Here is a 17,457-nt window from a genome sequence, read left to right as displayed (position 1 = left end):
AGCAGTGCAAGGGAAAGGAAGGGATGTGAAAGTCCCCTTTCATAATCTTCCTTCCACTCAGGAAGTCAGCATCCATGCTGCATAGGATGTAAGAGCTACGGTACATTACACTACTAAATTCCCATTGACTTTGATAAGGTTTAAAAGCAGCTTAACCACGTGGAGGAATTGTAGCTAAACCATGCTAGCAGGAGGAAAAAACCTAACGTACAAAAATAAGCACAAAGGCTATAGTACTAATCTACCTGACAAACCATGGCTAACCCTACATTTGAAATAATACAGCCAACTTACACCTTTGAAATCATTAAGTGCATTTAATAGAAGAAGGGCCAGTCCCAAGGCAATAAACAGAAAGAAAAACAAAATAAAATGTTTTACTATTATTGGTAAGTTATATTAGACACCACTTTTTGAAACCAACCATTATGGAAAATTGGGCTTTAATTCGTAGGGGTGCTATTCTGACAGTGTTAAAGAGTTCACACTCAAATCTGATGCTTGCAGCAGAGTCCTAATCAGTGCTGTTTTTCTAGAAAAAGACGAACATCTCACCATGAACATCTCCCTTGTTCTCTTAGAATAGAAGTGGCGCCTACCTGAGAGGTGTCGGAACCAGGTTTCAGCAAGTTCTGGCTGCCAAAAAGCTCTGGTCTTAATTCAGATGTCACGCTAGCAATCTCTAAGCCATAGAAGTTATTAAGCCTATCAAAGTCAATGGAACTTACTTCCTAAGAAATGTGCTTAGGATCAAAGCCTTAGTATACCAGTACTGATTTTACAACACGTTAACATCTAAATAAGCACACAGTAAGGCGAAAATCAGGGACGCAGGTGGCGCTGTGGGTTAAAGCCTCAGCGCCTAGGACTTGCCGATCGAAAGGTCGGCGGTTCGAATCCCTGCGGCGGGGTGCGCTCCCGCTGCTCGGTCCCAGCGCCTGCCAACCTAGCAGTTCGAAAGCACCTCCGGGTGCAAGTAGATAAATAGGGACCGCTTACCAGCGGGAAGGTAAACGGCGTTTCCGTGTGCGGTTCTGGCTCGCCAGAGCAGCGATGTCACGCTGGCCACGTGACCCGGAAGTGTCTCCGGACAGCGCTGGCCCCTGGCCTCTTAAGTGAGATGGGCGCACAACTCCAGAGTCTGTCAAGACTGGCCCGTACGGGCAGGGGTACCTTTACCTTTACCTTTTTAAGGCGAAAATCTGAAACTACTAATTATGAGACATCGGTAAAAGATGTCCTATTAGTGGTGGTGACGTAACCATGATAAGGAGGTCATATTTCATCATCAGACAGTTCAAAAGGATTCCTCTCAAGCCACAATCCCCATCTCTGGTTTATATCACAGGCTGCCTAGGCAGCGCTCACTTATATGTCAGCCAATACATTTTGTTCAACATTTAAAATGCTGACACTTTCACGTGTTTAAAGTCAGAATAAACTTTGGTTTTAAAGAGTGAGTCAGTCAAAAATCTTATATGGTAATAATTAGATACATATTTTTAAAAAGAGTTGCAATATTACGCTTACAGTTTTTGTTTGCAGCAATAAAATGGTGCAGGGTAACTTCTAAGGCATTTTTGTGAAGTACAGTAGTACCTCAGGTTACAGACGCTTCAGGTTACAGACTCCGCTAATCCAGAAATAGTACCTCGGGTTAAGAACTTTGCTTCAGGATGAGAACAGAAATCGTGCTCCGGTGGCACAGCAGCAGCGTGAGGCCCCATTAGCTAAAGTGGTACCTCAGGTTAGGAACAATTTCAGGTTAAGAATGGACCTCCAGGACGAATTACATTCTTAACCAGAGGTACCACTGTATGTAAATGTACGATTTGGAGAAGAGTTAACATTTCACAAATAAGACTCAGAGGAAGGATGCTATTGCTCTATTGACATTCCTTTCAAGGCCTGAACACAAAACTGCTGCCCCCAAATCTTTCACGTGTGGTGGGCAGTGGGGCTGGCTATACAGCTCTCTCCCCTGGGTACACCATGTAACATACAACTGAGGTAATACAGCTGTACGCTCATATAGATATGGGTCATATATTACATTGACCTCATGGATGGGGGGAAGTCTCATTGTCCTCTTCCCACCCCCCACGCAAATCTCCAGGTAGCAATTGTATAAATATGATACATTCCAAAGGTACTTGGACAGTCAAGGTCTTCAGCTGTTTTAGTAAGTATTCTGCAGTTTAATTCCAACTGTTCCCCTTTAACTTATTAGAGTAACTTCAGGGCTTTTTTTTTCAGTGAGAACTTGCTGGAACTCAGTTCTGGCACCTCTCAGGTGTGCGCCACTGCCATTCTAAGAGAAAGAGGAAGGCATTCATGGCGAGTTCTGGAAAACTTTTCTAGAAAAATAGCACTGAAGAATTTCCCTTAATTTACGCCATGTATTGTGTTGCCTCAACTTCCCCAAACCAATGACATTTATGGTGGAATTTTCCTATTCCAAAGCTCACCACAACCACCATTTAAGTGATGGCATACTCTAATAGAATATTTTAAATTAGGAGCCATCTGTTGACCTGGAAATCTGCCCTTCTTAGGTGCACAGGTTACATTTCTTCAATTCAGCCATCATGGCAGCCTGGAAATTCAGCTTCTGGAGCTCATCATTTTGGAAGCACTTACCAGAAATGAGACACTGTATGGTATCGGGATTTCCCATTTTTGTTCCAGGATTATAATAATAATAAAAAAAACCCTGCATGCCCAGCAATACTTTTTACATTCACTCTTTGAATAGCAGCTTCCATTGGCAACCCATGTTTGAATCTTAATGGGAGCTTTAAAGAAGTTTATGATATAGCATCTGTGCAAAGAAAATAAATCAAACTGGGTATGTATAAATTCTGGACTGTGGCCCAGGTATATCTTTTTTAACACAAGGGCCAAATCTTTATTAGAGTAGACAGCAATGGATTATAACAGGAGAAGTGCATCTGGATTGGCTTTAACTGGCTCTAACACTGTCATGCTAAAAAGGCCTGCAACTTAGTCCTCAACAATGTAAAAAAAAATCTTGCATCCCAGCCATTTTCTCAAAATGTAAAACACTGAGATATGTTACACCCCCCATAATTTAAAATATGGGAAATAAAATGTACTTCATATAATGAATCAAGATGAAAAAGCGTCTTGCTTGAAATATTTTATAAACAGAAATGTTAATATACACTTTAAAAACTGCTCACATTAAAAAAAAAACTGCTCACTGATGTAAAACACGATTTGCAATAAAAGAATATTTTGAAAAGTTAGATCCATTTCTTACTACAAAACTAAGCAAATTTATACAAATCATTCTGGAAATATATAGACCATAAAAATATTTGTAAAAATATACTGACAATGGTCATTATCTTAAAATGGAATTTTAAAAGACATATGTCTTAATTTATCAGAAGGTTGTATTGTCATAAACATAACTTTTATGGAATCTACAAGACTCAAAAACAAGACTTTCCAGTCATTAAGCCTGGCAAGGGATTAATGTTTCCAACCTCCCAACTATGGCTAATGTTTCAAGCGCAAATGTAGCCATGTCTAGAAGATAAGGAACATTACAACTTCATTGAGCCATGGTACTTGGCTAGTATTGCCTCTGTTGAAACAATTCATATGAGCAGGCAATAAAAGGATCTTTGCTCTTTTTAACTGCCCCATATTATTGTGAATTGGATTTCTGTTAGAGGTGGAAACATTTCAAATAGTGTAACAATTTGCAGATATGTAGTACCTCCACATTTTGAAATGCTTTGCTAACTTAAAAAAACAACATGAGAAAGAATACTTGGTTTGCTTTTTTAAAAAAAAGTCCCCCCCCAATAATTACTCAGAATGAACTTTGCAATATTATGCAGAAATTCAGAGAATAATTGGATCCAGACCTCTAATACTCCCAAGCCAAAAAAAGAGAACCATCTTCTTTGATAAACCGGGCTGATAATCAAGCTGCACATTTGCATTATATGCATTTGCTTTACTTTGATCAGTAGTCGTTCCTTAAAAGGCAGGCAAACGAGAGCAAAACAAAAAACAAAACCCCAGATCCTTCAGCTTAACTTTCTACTTTGATACACTGAATATTTAAACCTTCTTGAAGTGATGCAAGAGCCATCCAAAACCAATCTAAGAAGTAAATACAGTGGTACCGTGGTTTTAAGAACAGCTTAGTTTATGAACAACTTGGATTAAGAATGCTGCAAACTCGGAAGCAGGTGTTTTGGTTTGTGAACTTCACCTTGGAAGCAGAACATGTTCCGCTTCCTGTTGAGTGTACACTGAGTCCCCCGCTGCTATGGGAAAGCACACCTTGGTTTAAGAACACTTTGGTTTAAGAATGGACTTCCGGAACGGATTAAGTTCGTAAACCAAGGTCCGACTGTAGAAACCTCACTCAGTGTTTTCATCTGGTCTGTACTGAAACTTCTGAGTTATGGTTCTCTATCCTGAAGGTACAATACCACCTTCATCACAATACAACCTTAACAAATTATTTGCTGCATTTGTATATTAAACCTCAATTAAAAGAGATAATTTTACATACATACATAGAAAAAGTATCTCTGATTCCTATTTTAAACAAGTGTTCAGCTAGCACATTCCTAGATACAACCAGTGGTAATTAAAAACAGCAATAGTGTTTTTTCATAGATCATAGAATTGCAGAGTTGGAAGGAACCAAAAGGATCATCTAACCCAACCCTCTGAAATGCAGGAATCTCTTGCCCAATGTGGGACTTGAATCCATGACCTTGAGATTGAAAAGGAATGCCAGATTACTTAAGTACAACTTTCTGACAGAGGGAAAGATAATAAACCAACATTACAATGCAGATAATATGTGGTGTCACACAGCCACACTCGTACAAATCTCAGATTGCAGGAGCTCACTAGAACAGCAGAAAGGCATGTAGGTTCAGTAGAGTCTAGCAGTAACTGTTAACAGCAGGCTAAGCACAACTTCAATCTGTGCCCTTCACTGTATTACTCAGAAGCAACTAATTTAATGGCAAATAGCCTCCCTGGAGATGATTCTAGCAGCTACTTATGAAGTAAGGACTTGCTTATATAATCATTTATGGTCAAATAACTTCTTAATAACTCTAACCTCAAATTAATCAAGAGACTATGGATATTCATGCTTTCTTTGGACCCAATTTACCTTGGAATAACTGACTCAATAAACTTAACAACTGGAATGACATCAGCAGTTATGACGAACTGACAGTCTCAACACATCACGCAACAGGCTATTAAGTCAAAAGAATGGTCTAACTTACACTCAGAAGTGCTAAGACAAAACAGGTTCAGACTGTTCTTTCTCAATTATTAATACACAAATATATATCATTTCAAAAGGTCCCAAGACGATAATTGGAAAGAATACAGCACATGCAGCTATGTACGTATGAAAAAAGCAGGATATTTCTGCTTCATTTGACAATAAACCAAATCCTCCATAAAACATGCTTGGTGTTAAAACTATGTGAGTTATAAGAGTGAGGAGCCAGATCAATGAAACACGCTTTCATTTCAGGACTGTAAACCTTAAAAAATCATTATGGAATAATCATGGAAGATTTGCAGCACTAAAAGTTCCAGCAAGCACACAGGATTCTAGGACACAGATACAGAATATTGTGAATCATGTTAGAAAAAGATAGGGCACCTCCAGACATCCTTTTTATTTTGCATTCATGATGATTTGTGCTCATGATAGTATCAGGGAAGTTATACGTGATTCTACTTCCAAGACTATTTACGCCTGCAAAAGTTTACAGGGAGCATTACCGCCTTATGACATTTTGCAAAACACACCTGCCAAAAATAAAAACATTAAACACATCAGACTAAAAAGGGCCCATATATTCTCGAGATTTTTCCCGCTTCAGGAAAATCTGTAGCTTAATTCATTGGATGACTGGGACACTGGCACATGAGTAAATTCAATACTGGGCAAGAATGTGTTATTGTCATTTTTAATGAGAGTAGGCCTGACCCAAGCCTAACCTCCTCCTCCAATGAGGACCCCAATGATAGAAAGTCCAAAGGTCTTATGGGGCCTCATGACTCTAGTGCTGCCCCACACACTTCCAGCTTTCCAGATAAGCACTGGCAGGCCCATCTGCAGCAGAGGATTCAGAGTAGACAGAGTTCCTAATTGGGCCAGCTCCTTTGACTGAGGCATCGGAGGGGGTTGTTGAACTATTGCCTAGCGCCAGGAAACACTGGTGTCAGAAGGTACAAGCAATGACAGCTACCCATCAGTGGAGTGCACACTTGAAGGGCTGCAAGAACCAGGCTCCTTGTGAGTAAGGGGAGTCCTTGAGACCAGGGAACCTTGCAGGCTGAGTTAACTAGATATAGCAGGGTCTGGGGACTCAGCTAGACTGGTAAAGAAAAAGAGATTTATATGTGTTGTATATAACATTGTGCCACCGGATGGCGATGTGGAGTGCCATTTTTCTCTTCCCATTTTCCCTGTTTAAATTTACAACACTTTAAGCTGAAACACTTCTTTGATGTGATCCAGCTTCTGTGACCAGGCTACATAATTCCTCCATTGTAGAATGTTAGTAGCTGCATCAACACATTTCCACCCTGACTGACCTCTAGAGCCCTGCTAATACTTGCTATTGCATTCTGCCAACCTTTGAATTGCTCTGCTGTGTTGACTTCAGCTTCGACTCACAAAGCTGCTATTGGACTATACCCATTAATGGACTTAGTCATTGTTCTTGACCTCAGCTTCTCCTTAAGATCTGACTGCTACCAGACCAAGGCAGGACAGAGAGAAACTCAGCTTTTATATTTACTTAGCTGCCATGGTCATTGCCTTAGAGAATTAAGAATTGTCTTACTTACAAATCAAAATCTGGTTACTCTTCAGAATGAAGGGCATTTATTCTGGGATAGCATTTATAAGAGTATAAAAGAGCAAAAAAATACTCATTGGGAAGAAAAGCCCTACAAACTCTCGAGTCACAAAGCTAAAATATAAAAAAGGAACTAAAGTATTGTGACTATCCTATGCTGCTTGTTAAACTTGCAGCAGATCCTCAACTTGTGACCTGAGAGACATATAGGTAGAGTTTTAGGTTAAGCACCGCTACTCACCTCTGGCCAAAGGAGAAAAATCACTCAGATATTTCCAGATGTTTCTGAAATTTATCTAGTCATGGTTGGTGTCTAGCCTAACCAAATGAGGGGGCACTGTTGCTGTATAGGCCACCTCTCTCAGCCTCTCCCCCTCTCCTCACTCCCTCTGTATCTTTCTTGCTCTGACCTCTCATTCACACACACACACTATAAATCTTGAGGGCAAAGTTTCACAAACTGGAACAATCCTTCTGGATTTAGAATGTCCAGGTTTTATAATGGTAGAATGCAATTGACTCAATTAGGTCAAACTAGGGCAGGGACCCCCTTTCTATGTAACTGAAGGGACAATATGAAGGTTGGTGGCAAAGTAACTCAAATAGTTTCCTGAAACCATAACAAATGATCCTCTGATATGACTGGTCATTACTTCTTCTAAAACAGGGCTCAGAAAACCTTTTTAGCAAGAGGCTGGTCCACTGTCCCTCAGACCTTGTGGGGGGCTGGACTATATTTTGAAGAAAAAAAATCAATTCCTATGCCCTACAAATAATCCAGAGATGCATTTTAAATAAAAGGACACATTCTACTCATGTAAAAACACGCTGATTCCTGGACCGTCCGCAGGACAGATTTAGAAGGTAACTGGGGCAGATCCGGCCCCTGGGCCTTAGTTTGCCTACCCATGTTCTAGAAGTACCGTAAAGCAAGTAGATGAATATTAATAATGGAAGGATAGGACTTTAATCCTTTACCTAATCAGATCAGGGTCACAAGCGTCCTATTTAATAAATCCCTATTCATGTGAATAAGAGGGGATCATAGTGTGACTTATTTCTTTGGTTTGTTAACCAACGTTAAACCGGAGTTCCCCAGTTCAGATGTTAATGGGGAACTCTGCTTTAATTCAAGTCATGATGTTTGCATCAAATCCAGCATGCAAAGGGAGGGGGAAGCATTCTGCCATGATATTTGTTCCCAAATTCCACAATCATGGATTATGAATGGTTTATGGTTTATGAACCATTAATTTCATACATGCGATTTCTCTGTTGAAAAACCAAGTCCCAACGAGCTTCAGCAATAAAAAGTGTTGCTAAATCATAAGACAGTTTGGCTCCACATATTCCATAGCAACAATGGAACACTTGTGGTTTCTTATGTTTTAAGTCCCTGCACATCTGCTTTCAACAGAAAACCTACATTTCAGCCCCTAATTTCTACATAAAAACCTGTATGATATGCAAGCTGGGAGGCAGGAGTGGGTGCTGGAATCTGGATTCCATAAAACCTGAAAGGATCTAAATTATACCCAGGACAACTACTGAAGGCATCATACTACTTCCAGGAAAAAACAGAACCATAGTTGTCCAGTTACAATTGGAAGGGGGTGGTGGTTTTGCCCTTATTAGTATGATGTCATGGTGTCTAGGAGTCGTGGATTCCTAGCCAGAAAAAAAACCTTGGAAAAATCAGGAATGGAATTGTTCCAGGAGATGATTATTTAGGCACTCAATGTGGATATTTAAATTTTCCAGCTCTTCAAACCTATTGTTATAAACAAGAAGAAAACCAACAGTTCAAGCAGCTTACTGAACAGCATACCATATTGGCATTCTTAGCAGAAAATACTGAAAGGTAATACCTTCTATAAGCACATTTACAAATGCTATAAAATGTGAAAGTGCATGCTAGGCAAGACCCAAAAAAAGGGTGGTGGTGGTGGTGTTGTTGTTGTACTAAAGGTAAAGGTAAAGGGACCCCTGACCATTAGGTCCAGTCGTGGCTGACTCTGGGATTGTGGCGCTCATCTTGCTTTATTGGCTGAGGGAGCTGGCATACAGCTTCCGGGTCATGTGGCCAGCATGAGTAAGCCGCTTCTGGCGAACCAGAGCAGCGCACGGAAACGCTGTTTACCTTCCCGCCAGAGTGGTACCTATTTATCTACTTGCACTCTGTCATGCTTTCGAACTGCTAGGTTGGCAGGAGCAGGGACCGAGCAACGGGAGCTCACCCTGTTGCAGGGATTTGAACCGCTGACCTTCTTATCAGCAAGTCCTAGGCTCTGTGGTTTAACCCACGCCACCCACGTCCCGTTGTAGTAGTAGCATCTCATTTTTCTGAAGGACACACACACACACACACACACACACACAGTTTCACAAAGTAAGTAGGCAGAAAAGAATGCTCCTGTTTTAAATATGTGTGAACAGCGTTCTCTGGGATCTTTCCAAAGAAGCCACATGTATGGAAAAGAAAAGGTGAGGCGGGGGAGGGAAAAGTGGAGTTCCTCCTAAAAAGCATGCAGAATAATTTTAAACACAGCTTATTGACTAATTAAAAAGTTTACTTAAACTTAGTTTTTAGGCGACCTCTAAATGCCTGTCTGCTTATGTATTTTGAGAAATGTAAATAGCTAATGGATATTTCGACATATTAGTTTCCTGCTCCAGTTGGCTGACTTGTTAAATTGGCAGGAGTTGAGGGGCCAGCAAAGCTAAAAGCATATATCTTGTGTTTTAAATAAGGGGGGCAGACAGACATGTTACGGACACCTCTGTGAAAACTGCCATCCAGTTTAGGGTCTGCTCAGACCAGGTGCTGAAGAGAGGAGTAAACAGTGACACCTGAAAGCATAATAAAAAGTTGAGCTTTTATAGGAATTATGATCTAAATTCCATTTTGAATACCATACTAAAATAGGAGCTGATATATATTTATCTAGTTTAAAAGCCATGACTCAAGATTACACATTTAAAAAATAATAATAATGGCCCTATGTTTTATACTGACTTGATCTTAAAATTGGACAGTCTACATTTTGTTATAATGCCATATGTATTGCTCTACGTCCCTTTGGACAACATCAGCAAGGCTGGTCGTCTGGGCAGCCCAAGACCTCCATGCACGCTGCCAGGGCCTGCACTACAGGGAAGTCACTTCCGTGCTGCTAATGCAACAGTTTGACTTCACCCCTGGAGGCACACTCCATTGTCTCTCAAGACAGATGGATGCCAACTGTACTTACTAGGATTTATATTGAGCCTATGAGACCCAAATAATATTTGCTATCTATGAAATATAGCCTATAGTCTGTAGGTATTCTTGCCATTAAATACAGACCAAATCTGTATCAAGAAAAACCAAGTCTTAGCACACAGCTAAAGAATCAGATGTCAATTCCCAGCTTTAGCATTTAAACTATTTCCTAAAACACAGCACTTATATTTAGGTTCTCTGCTTTATCCCGAGGGCTCAGGGTGCATTATGGCAAGTTTTCTAATCACACACAGTTTCTTTTTTTGTGTGCTAGCTTAGGGTGTAAAGGTAAAGGGTAAAGGGACCCCTGACCATTAGGTCCAGTCGTGGCTGACTCTGCGGTTAATTGGGAGAGGGAGCCGGCGTACAGCTTCTGGGTCATGTGGCCGGCATGACTAAGCCACTTCTGGCAAACCAGAGCAGTGCACAGAAATGCCGTTTACCTTCCCACCGGAGCGGTACCTATTTATCTACTTGCACTTTGACGTGCTTTCGAACTGCTATGTTGGCAGGAGCAGGGACCAAGCAACGGGAGCTCACCCTGTTGCAGGGATTCGAATCGCCGACCTTCTGATCGGCAAGTCCTAGGCTCTGAGGTTTAACCCACAGCGCCACCCGCGTCCCAGCTTAGGGTGTAACAGAGACCAAAGAAATTTATCAGCTTAAACCTATCCATGTTTACTCAAAAGTAAGCCCTACTGTGATCAGTGCAGCTTACTGTTAGGCAAGCGGGCATACGATTGGGATCCAAGGTTACAATCCTAAACATAGTTGTGAGTGTAAGCCCTTTTGAACTTACGTCTGTGTAAACATGCATAGGATTTTGCTGAAAAATTGTATTTCTTAGAAATAAATTTTTAAAAAGTGATATGCCGGTCAATCCTATGCAAATAGGATGTCATGCACACAATTAGCTCAAAATTAAGCTCCACTGAGTTCAATAGGATTGCATGTTGTTTTTTTACTTCTAGATAAGTATGCCTAGGATTGCACTCAAAGAAACCCAGTTCTGTTCTGATTTACTTGTATTTACTTCTATTAGCTGTACTAATATTTCAAAGTCTTGATGCCCCCCAGCAACATGTCGTTCCCCCTACCAGCTTTCACCTCTTTTATTTAGATTTTAGAAGTAGAATCGCTTTTCCAATAGGAAAAAGAAACTGCATATGTCAACCCTCCGCTCACCATAATGTGACCCAAATTAGTTTTGAGCACAATGTTTTCCTTAACATTAAAATATGATCTAGACGTATCAGATCCACATCTTTTGTATGGATGGTTTAGCTTTTAATTCAACGTGTATTGACCTTCACAGCACATTATAAAGGATCTCTGATCTAAGGGTTTTCTTGAAGGTTTTGTAATGAGTACATTATGGCTGAAAAGTTGAAAAATTCTACACACACACACACACACACACACACACATATATATATAATGAATACCTTTGTGACATGCCAATGTAGCCTTTTTAATGCAATCTCCTCCTGGGTGAGGGTTTTCCTCAAAAGAGAAGTAGAGGCATAATTTTTGTTCCAAGATAGCAGCCATAGGAGGTGATAGAGAATTGGAGCTGGAGGGAAACAGGACTTTTAAATAGGTCAAATAGGCTGTGGAGTTTGTCTAAGCCTAATTGTTCTTGGTACTCAAGATTTTTGTCCACCCCCTTTTTAATAGAGTTGAAATGAATCCCAACCCTTTAGCGCTGTTATTTCTGTATGGTATCATATTGGAAAGGGAAGCCATTTGGTTCTAGACTGGTTCAGCTAGTCTGGAATTTCACCTTTCACTTGTGCTTTTCACCCTCTCGTCAGGAGACAGTAGCCAGGTGGAATCCATTAAGTCTAGGACCCGTGGCATTGTCTCACCTCAGCTATGGGCCTAGGTTCTAGAGTTACCCCAGAGTCACAGCTGATGGGGATAAAGTGAGCTCAAATTCGCATTTTGGCATTGTTTTAAAATTGTGTTCAGCTGTGGACAGGTGTTTCAAAATAAATATAAATTACACATTTCAAGCTCTACTTTTAAGATCCTATTTTCTTTTATAGCTGCCAAAAGAAATCTTTTAACCAAAGAAGACTGTTTGCCATTACAGTTTACTACAGTGCTTGGCCTAAACCTTTGCTCTTGATTTCTGCTGGAAACAGTGATGAAGAATATAAAGCTGTTACGAATTAGTCGCTAGAAAGCCCTGAACGGTTACATTCAAGTATCCATTGCATTTGAATAGCTCGCTATAAACAAACAACTATGAGCAAATGAAACTATGTGGTATGTAATATTTTAGAGTGATGCCAATGAGAAGAGGTATTTATCATCCTGTCACTTTTATTATTTTAGAACATACTGAGAAATTCAGATTAAAGACAACTTATTATGATAGTCATATCTTTTATATATGTATTTGACATTACAACTGGAGCGGCACGCAAGGAGTCCCTGGCAGATCATTCCCAAAAATGTCAATCATCTGCTTGGAGAGAGCAGAGAGGGACTGAAATATGGATAACCATACCTTTGGCTAATTCTGTGACGAGAACTACATGAGCACAGCCTCAGCTGCTACACGGGCCTTTGCAGTATCAGTAACTGCATGCACAATTCCTCCACTGGTTGGAAATATGTGTGAGGAAGCCTGCTTCCAAAGACCTAAATGCCTCTGGGTGGATTAGGGTGAAAATGTAAGCAGCTTTCTCCCTTTTTTAAATTTTATTTTGACAAAAGGGTACAGTGGTACCTCGGGTTACATACACTTCAGGTTAAATACGCTTCAGGTTACACACTCCGCTAACCCAGAAATAGTGCTTCAGGTTAAGAACTTTGCTTCAGGATAAAAACAGAAATCGTGCTCCAGCGGCATGGCGGCAGCAGGAGGCCCCATTAGCTAAAGTGGTGCTTCAGGTTAAGAACAGTTTCAGGTTAAGAATGGACCTCCAGAACGAATTAAGTACTTAACCTGAGGTACCACTGTAATCATAAATAAATAAGAATAAAAATGTGCACCCCACCACCGAGACCATTCCGTCGTAACTGTCCAAGCTCCCAAAATCTCAACACCTCTTGCGATGGTTTGACCCCTTTCTGTTTTAGCAATACAAATTCTACAAACACCCCCTCTATATCTCCTCAAAATCATTTCTCCTGCATATTCCCCGTCTTACCTTAATGGCACATGTTAATTTATCATTAATAGTTGTATCCCTAAGCACCTTTCTAGGATTCTTATTTTTAAAAGATTCTTCAAATGCTATCCGTTTCCAGATATTCAATCTTTCTCACAACAAAAAATGCAGATATATTATTACTTCTAATGTGTTTGTACAATGTTAATAAATATGTGAACCAGTGTCCAACTCTATTGTCTCTTTCACTGCTACTGGTAGAGGCTGCTAGTTCTATGTAAACACACATTTGTCATATGCGATAGTATGCACATAATATAGATTTTGCTTTATCCTATACAGATGTAAAGGAAGAACCAAGTATTTATTGAGAGCACATCTGGTTCATTTGCAAGAAAACTCTACGGAATTGTCCTTTTCTCTTCCCTCTCCCTCACTCTCACTCACATTCTAGCAATTGCCATGGATGTTCGAGACTGATACAGCTATTTATTAACGTTAGCCAATGCGGTTGGCTATCTATGTACATCAGCTGTGTAGAAATGAATGGCAAGGGGGAAAGTAATGTCTCACATTTTCTCTGGAGTCTCCAATGCAGCCACAATAGAAGAAACAATATTTTGTTGAATGTGCCAGAAATCTTATGCAGCGTGGCTGTGCTTTTGTTTGCACGCACACCATATTTTTTTCCATCTGCATTATGTTCTGCAACAGTTGTTTATTTTGTACTTCCACATAAACAGCTGTATTGGATGCTGTACTAGTCTACGCCTGGCAGGATTTGAAAATTGTTACAAATGAGTTATCCACACGATGGAAAAACTGAACAGTAACCTATTTGTGCTATTTGCCACATGTTCTTTAATCATCTCAGTTAAAATCTCCAGTCCTAATACAAGTACACACACAAATCATGTTTGGATGCAAAAATGTTAATTTGGGCCTTTCCTAATTTTTTTCTTGGGTGGTGTGAAAAAATCTCTCAAAGCTTTCTTGTAATAACATTATCCAATAAGAGTTAAAGAAAATATTTTCAGTACATAGACAAAGGTTAGTTTTTTGTTGTTGTTTTTTTAAAATAATATGCTGAACATATCTGACTTTAGCTACAAAAGGGCTAGAGGAAGAATGTGCTAGCATTGCTAAGGACACCGAAGTACAATGGGCTCTGAATTTCCTCAAAGGTCTTACGTTATTAGCATTCTGCTTCTCTCTTGATGGTCGCCACAGGGGACTTGACTATGAAAGTTTGCTATGGCCACTCTAGCAGTCACAAGCTTACTTTCTAGAAGAAGAAGAGTTTGGATTTGATATCCCGCCTTTCACTCCCCTTCAGGAGTCTCAAAGCAGCTAACAATCTCCTTTCCCTTCCTCCCCCACAACACACACTCTGTGAGGTGAGTGAGGTTGAGAGACTTCAAAGAAGTGTGACTGGCCCAAGGTCACCTAGCAGCTGCATGTGGAGGAGCGGAGACATGAACCCGGTCCACCACTCTTAACCACTACACCACGCTGGCTCTTCTGAGACCTCAGAATTGGAATTTCAAGGTCTGAAAGCAATAAACAAAAATAACCTGAACCCTACTGTCTATGTCAGTTAGGTTGGTTGGCATTCGTCTGTCTTGAAGACAATGGAGGAGTGACCAATGTGGGAGAGACATGTTTTGTTGCATCTGGGCAGATGAAGGTATTCAGTTGTGCTGCTGCAGATTCACCATGGCATTTCTTCTCTCTGCGCTCCCCCCAGGGGTCAATTCCTCCTCTGGTCACTGCTATGGATACACAACTTGACTGCCAGCCTGCAGGCACTGTGGTCATCAGCAAGGAATTCCCACATGAGCCTTTGGATAGCATCTAATAGGTATAGATCTGTTCAAAGTCAGTGCACCTTCAATAGCACTCCATACATGTTCATGTGATTCAGACTCTAGGCCAGTTTCTGCAATAACTATCACAACACTTGAAACAGTTGCACAGATGTTTGCTCCAGGCCCAACCTGCTCTGGCACCCTTATAATCCCTACCAACCCCAGTTGATCACAGGAGCCAAGTCAAGCTGTAGAGTTTAATAGATTAAAACACACACCAACCATTACTCTGTTAGTAATTAAACCAAGTGAAGTGTGTACTAATGGCATCTATAGGCCTCACACAAGTCCTCCCAAGAACAGCAAAACACACGGACAAGAGCCTAATGGGTGTTTTCCTTTTGGTTAGCCAATATTCACATTCAATAAAACATTCAATGTTCATTTTAGAAATGTTACTATTTGCAGTGCCAGAGAAGATAGATCCAAGTGCACAAAGCAGTGGTTTACTGAAGATGCCTTTTGAATTTCCAAAGCCGGCATTAAGTACAATGATCAAAAGGGAGTGGAACTGCTTTAATAGAGAGAAATGCAGCCAAATTTAAGAACATAAAACAGTTGTAACAATTTCTAAAATTCAGTAGTAACTTTCAGCATATGCTTGGGTGCATCTCCAATATGGCTTGTTGTTGTTGTTGTTTAGTCGTTCAGTCGTGTCCGACTCTTCGTGACCCCATGGACCAGAGCACACCAGGCACTCCTGTCTTCCACTGCCTCCCGCAGTTTGGTAAACTCATGCTGGTAGCTTCGAAAACACTGTCCAACCATCTCGTCCTCTGTCATCCCCTTCTCCTTGTGCCCTCCATCTTTCCCAACATCAGGGTCTTTTCCAGGGAGTCTTCTCTTCTCATGAGGTGGCCAACGTATTGGATCTGTCCAATAGGACAATAGCTTTAGGATCTGTACTTCCAGTGAGCACTCAGGGCTGATTTCCTTAAGAATGGAGAGGTTTGATCTTCTTGCAGTCCATGGGACTCTCAAGAGTCTCCTCCAGCACTATAATTCAAAAGCATCAATTCTTCGGCGATCAGCTTTCTTTATGGTCCAGCTCTCACTTCCATACATCACTACTGGGAAAACCATAGCTTTAACTATATGGACCTTTGTTGGCAAGGTGATGTCTCTGCTTTTTAAGATGCTGTCTAGGTTTGTCATTGCTTTTCTCCCAAGAAGCAGGCGTCTTTAATCCTTGGGGTTGAACCTAACAGCTGTGAGTGGACTTCTGATTGAAAATGTGCTTCTTCTTTTTACCTCCGCCTTTCTGCTGCAGCTCTGTGACTTCCAGAAAAGCCACTCCTTTTATCTCTTTCCAAGGATGCCCCTCCACAAGAGAGCCATGAGGAGCTGGTGGACATTTTGAAAAGTTGTGGATAGATGACCCTCCAGAACAGTGTGGGACATGGCATGGGGGGGGGAGGCAGCGGAGAATGTGGGGTTCATCAGGAATGGGGGTATGGAAAAAATGCAGGGAACCCCATGCATGACTACAAAATGTCCTCTGCTTACACCAGAACAGCTAGATGCAAATCACTGAGTTCATCCACATACACCAAATGCTTCCTTTAAGCCACAGAATCCACACTAATAGTTACAGGATGTATCCCAAACGACTATATTAACCCCCCATCAAATGAAACTGAATCACAGATGTTGACCTAAGTGGATAGACGTGGAGGCCTTGGTAACATGGAATTAAAATCTTTTATCCAACACAGAGTCCACACATTGCAGCGGAGAAGGAAGACCCTTTGATACACTTTTGTAGTTTAGTACCTACCTGACTGTGCAACCTTGTTTGAGGAGATAAGGATAGTCACATCATTGTGAGCAACATCATTGGGAGTGGTTAAAAATATAAATTTTCTGTGTTGTTTTTTTTTTAAAAAGCCTAGTTATCTCTACTGCTTCACAACATGTAAACACATAAACACTTTCTGAACAAAGTAGTTTACTTAGTGCACTAAGATTATTTTCCAATTCTCTTTTCATGCCTGTTCAGATTTTGGACGCAGGTGGCGCTGTGGGTTAAAGCCTCAGCGCCTAGGACTTGCCGATCAAAAGGTCGGCGGTTCGAATCCCTGCGGCGGGGTGCGCTCCCGCTGCTCGGTCCCAGCGCCTGCCAACCTAGCAGTTCGAAAGCACCTCCAGGTGCAAGTAGATAAATAGGGACCGCTTACCAGCGGGAAGGTAAACGGCGTTTCCGTGTGCGGCTCTGGCTCACCAGATGCAGCTTTGTCACGCTGGCCACGTGACCCGGAAGTGTCTCCGGACAGCGCTGGCCCCTGGCCTCTTAAGTGAGATGGGCGCACAACCCC

The 17,457-nt window shown here is 41.1% G+C and overlaps 1 protein-coding gene across 2 annotated transcripts in view; it reads right to left on the bottom strand.

Annotated features, from left to right (window-relative positions):
- The window catches only part of SCFD2 (sec1 family domain containing 2), a 152,223-nt gene that overhangs the window by 80,706 nt on the left and 54,060 nt on the right, over positions 1-17,457 (bottom strand). The gene's annotated exons all lie outside the window — the stretch shown is intronic.

This window comes from Podarcis gaigeae, assembly GCF_964106915.1.
Source record: "Podarcis gaigeae genome assembly, chromosome: 9".
Lineage (NCBI taxonomy): Eukaryota > Metazoa > Chordata > Lepidosauria > Squamata > Lacertidae > Podarcis > Podarcis gaigeae.
Note: the sequence above shows the minus strand (reverse complement) of the source record. Positions and strands in the feature narration are given on the sequence as shown.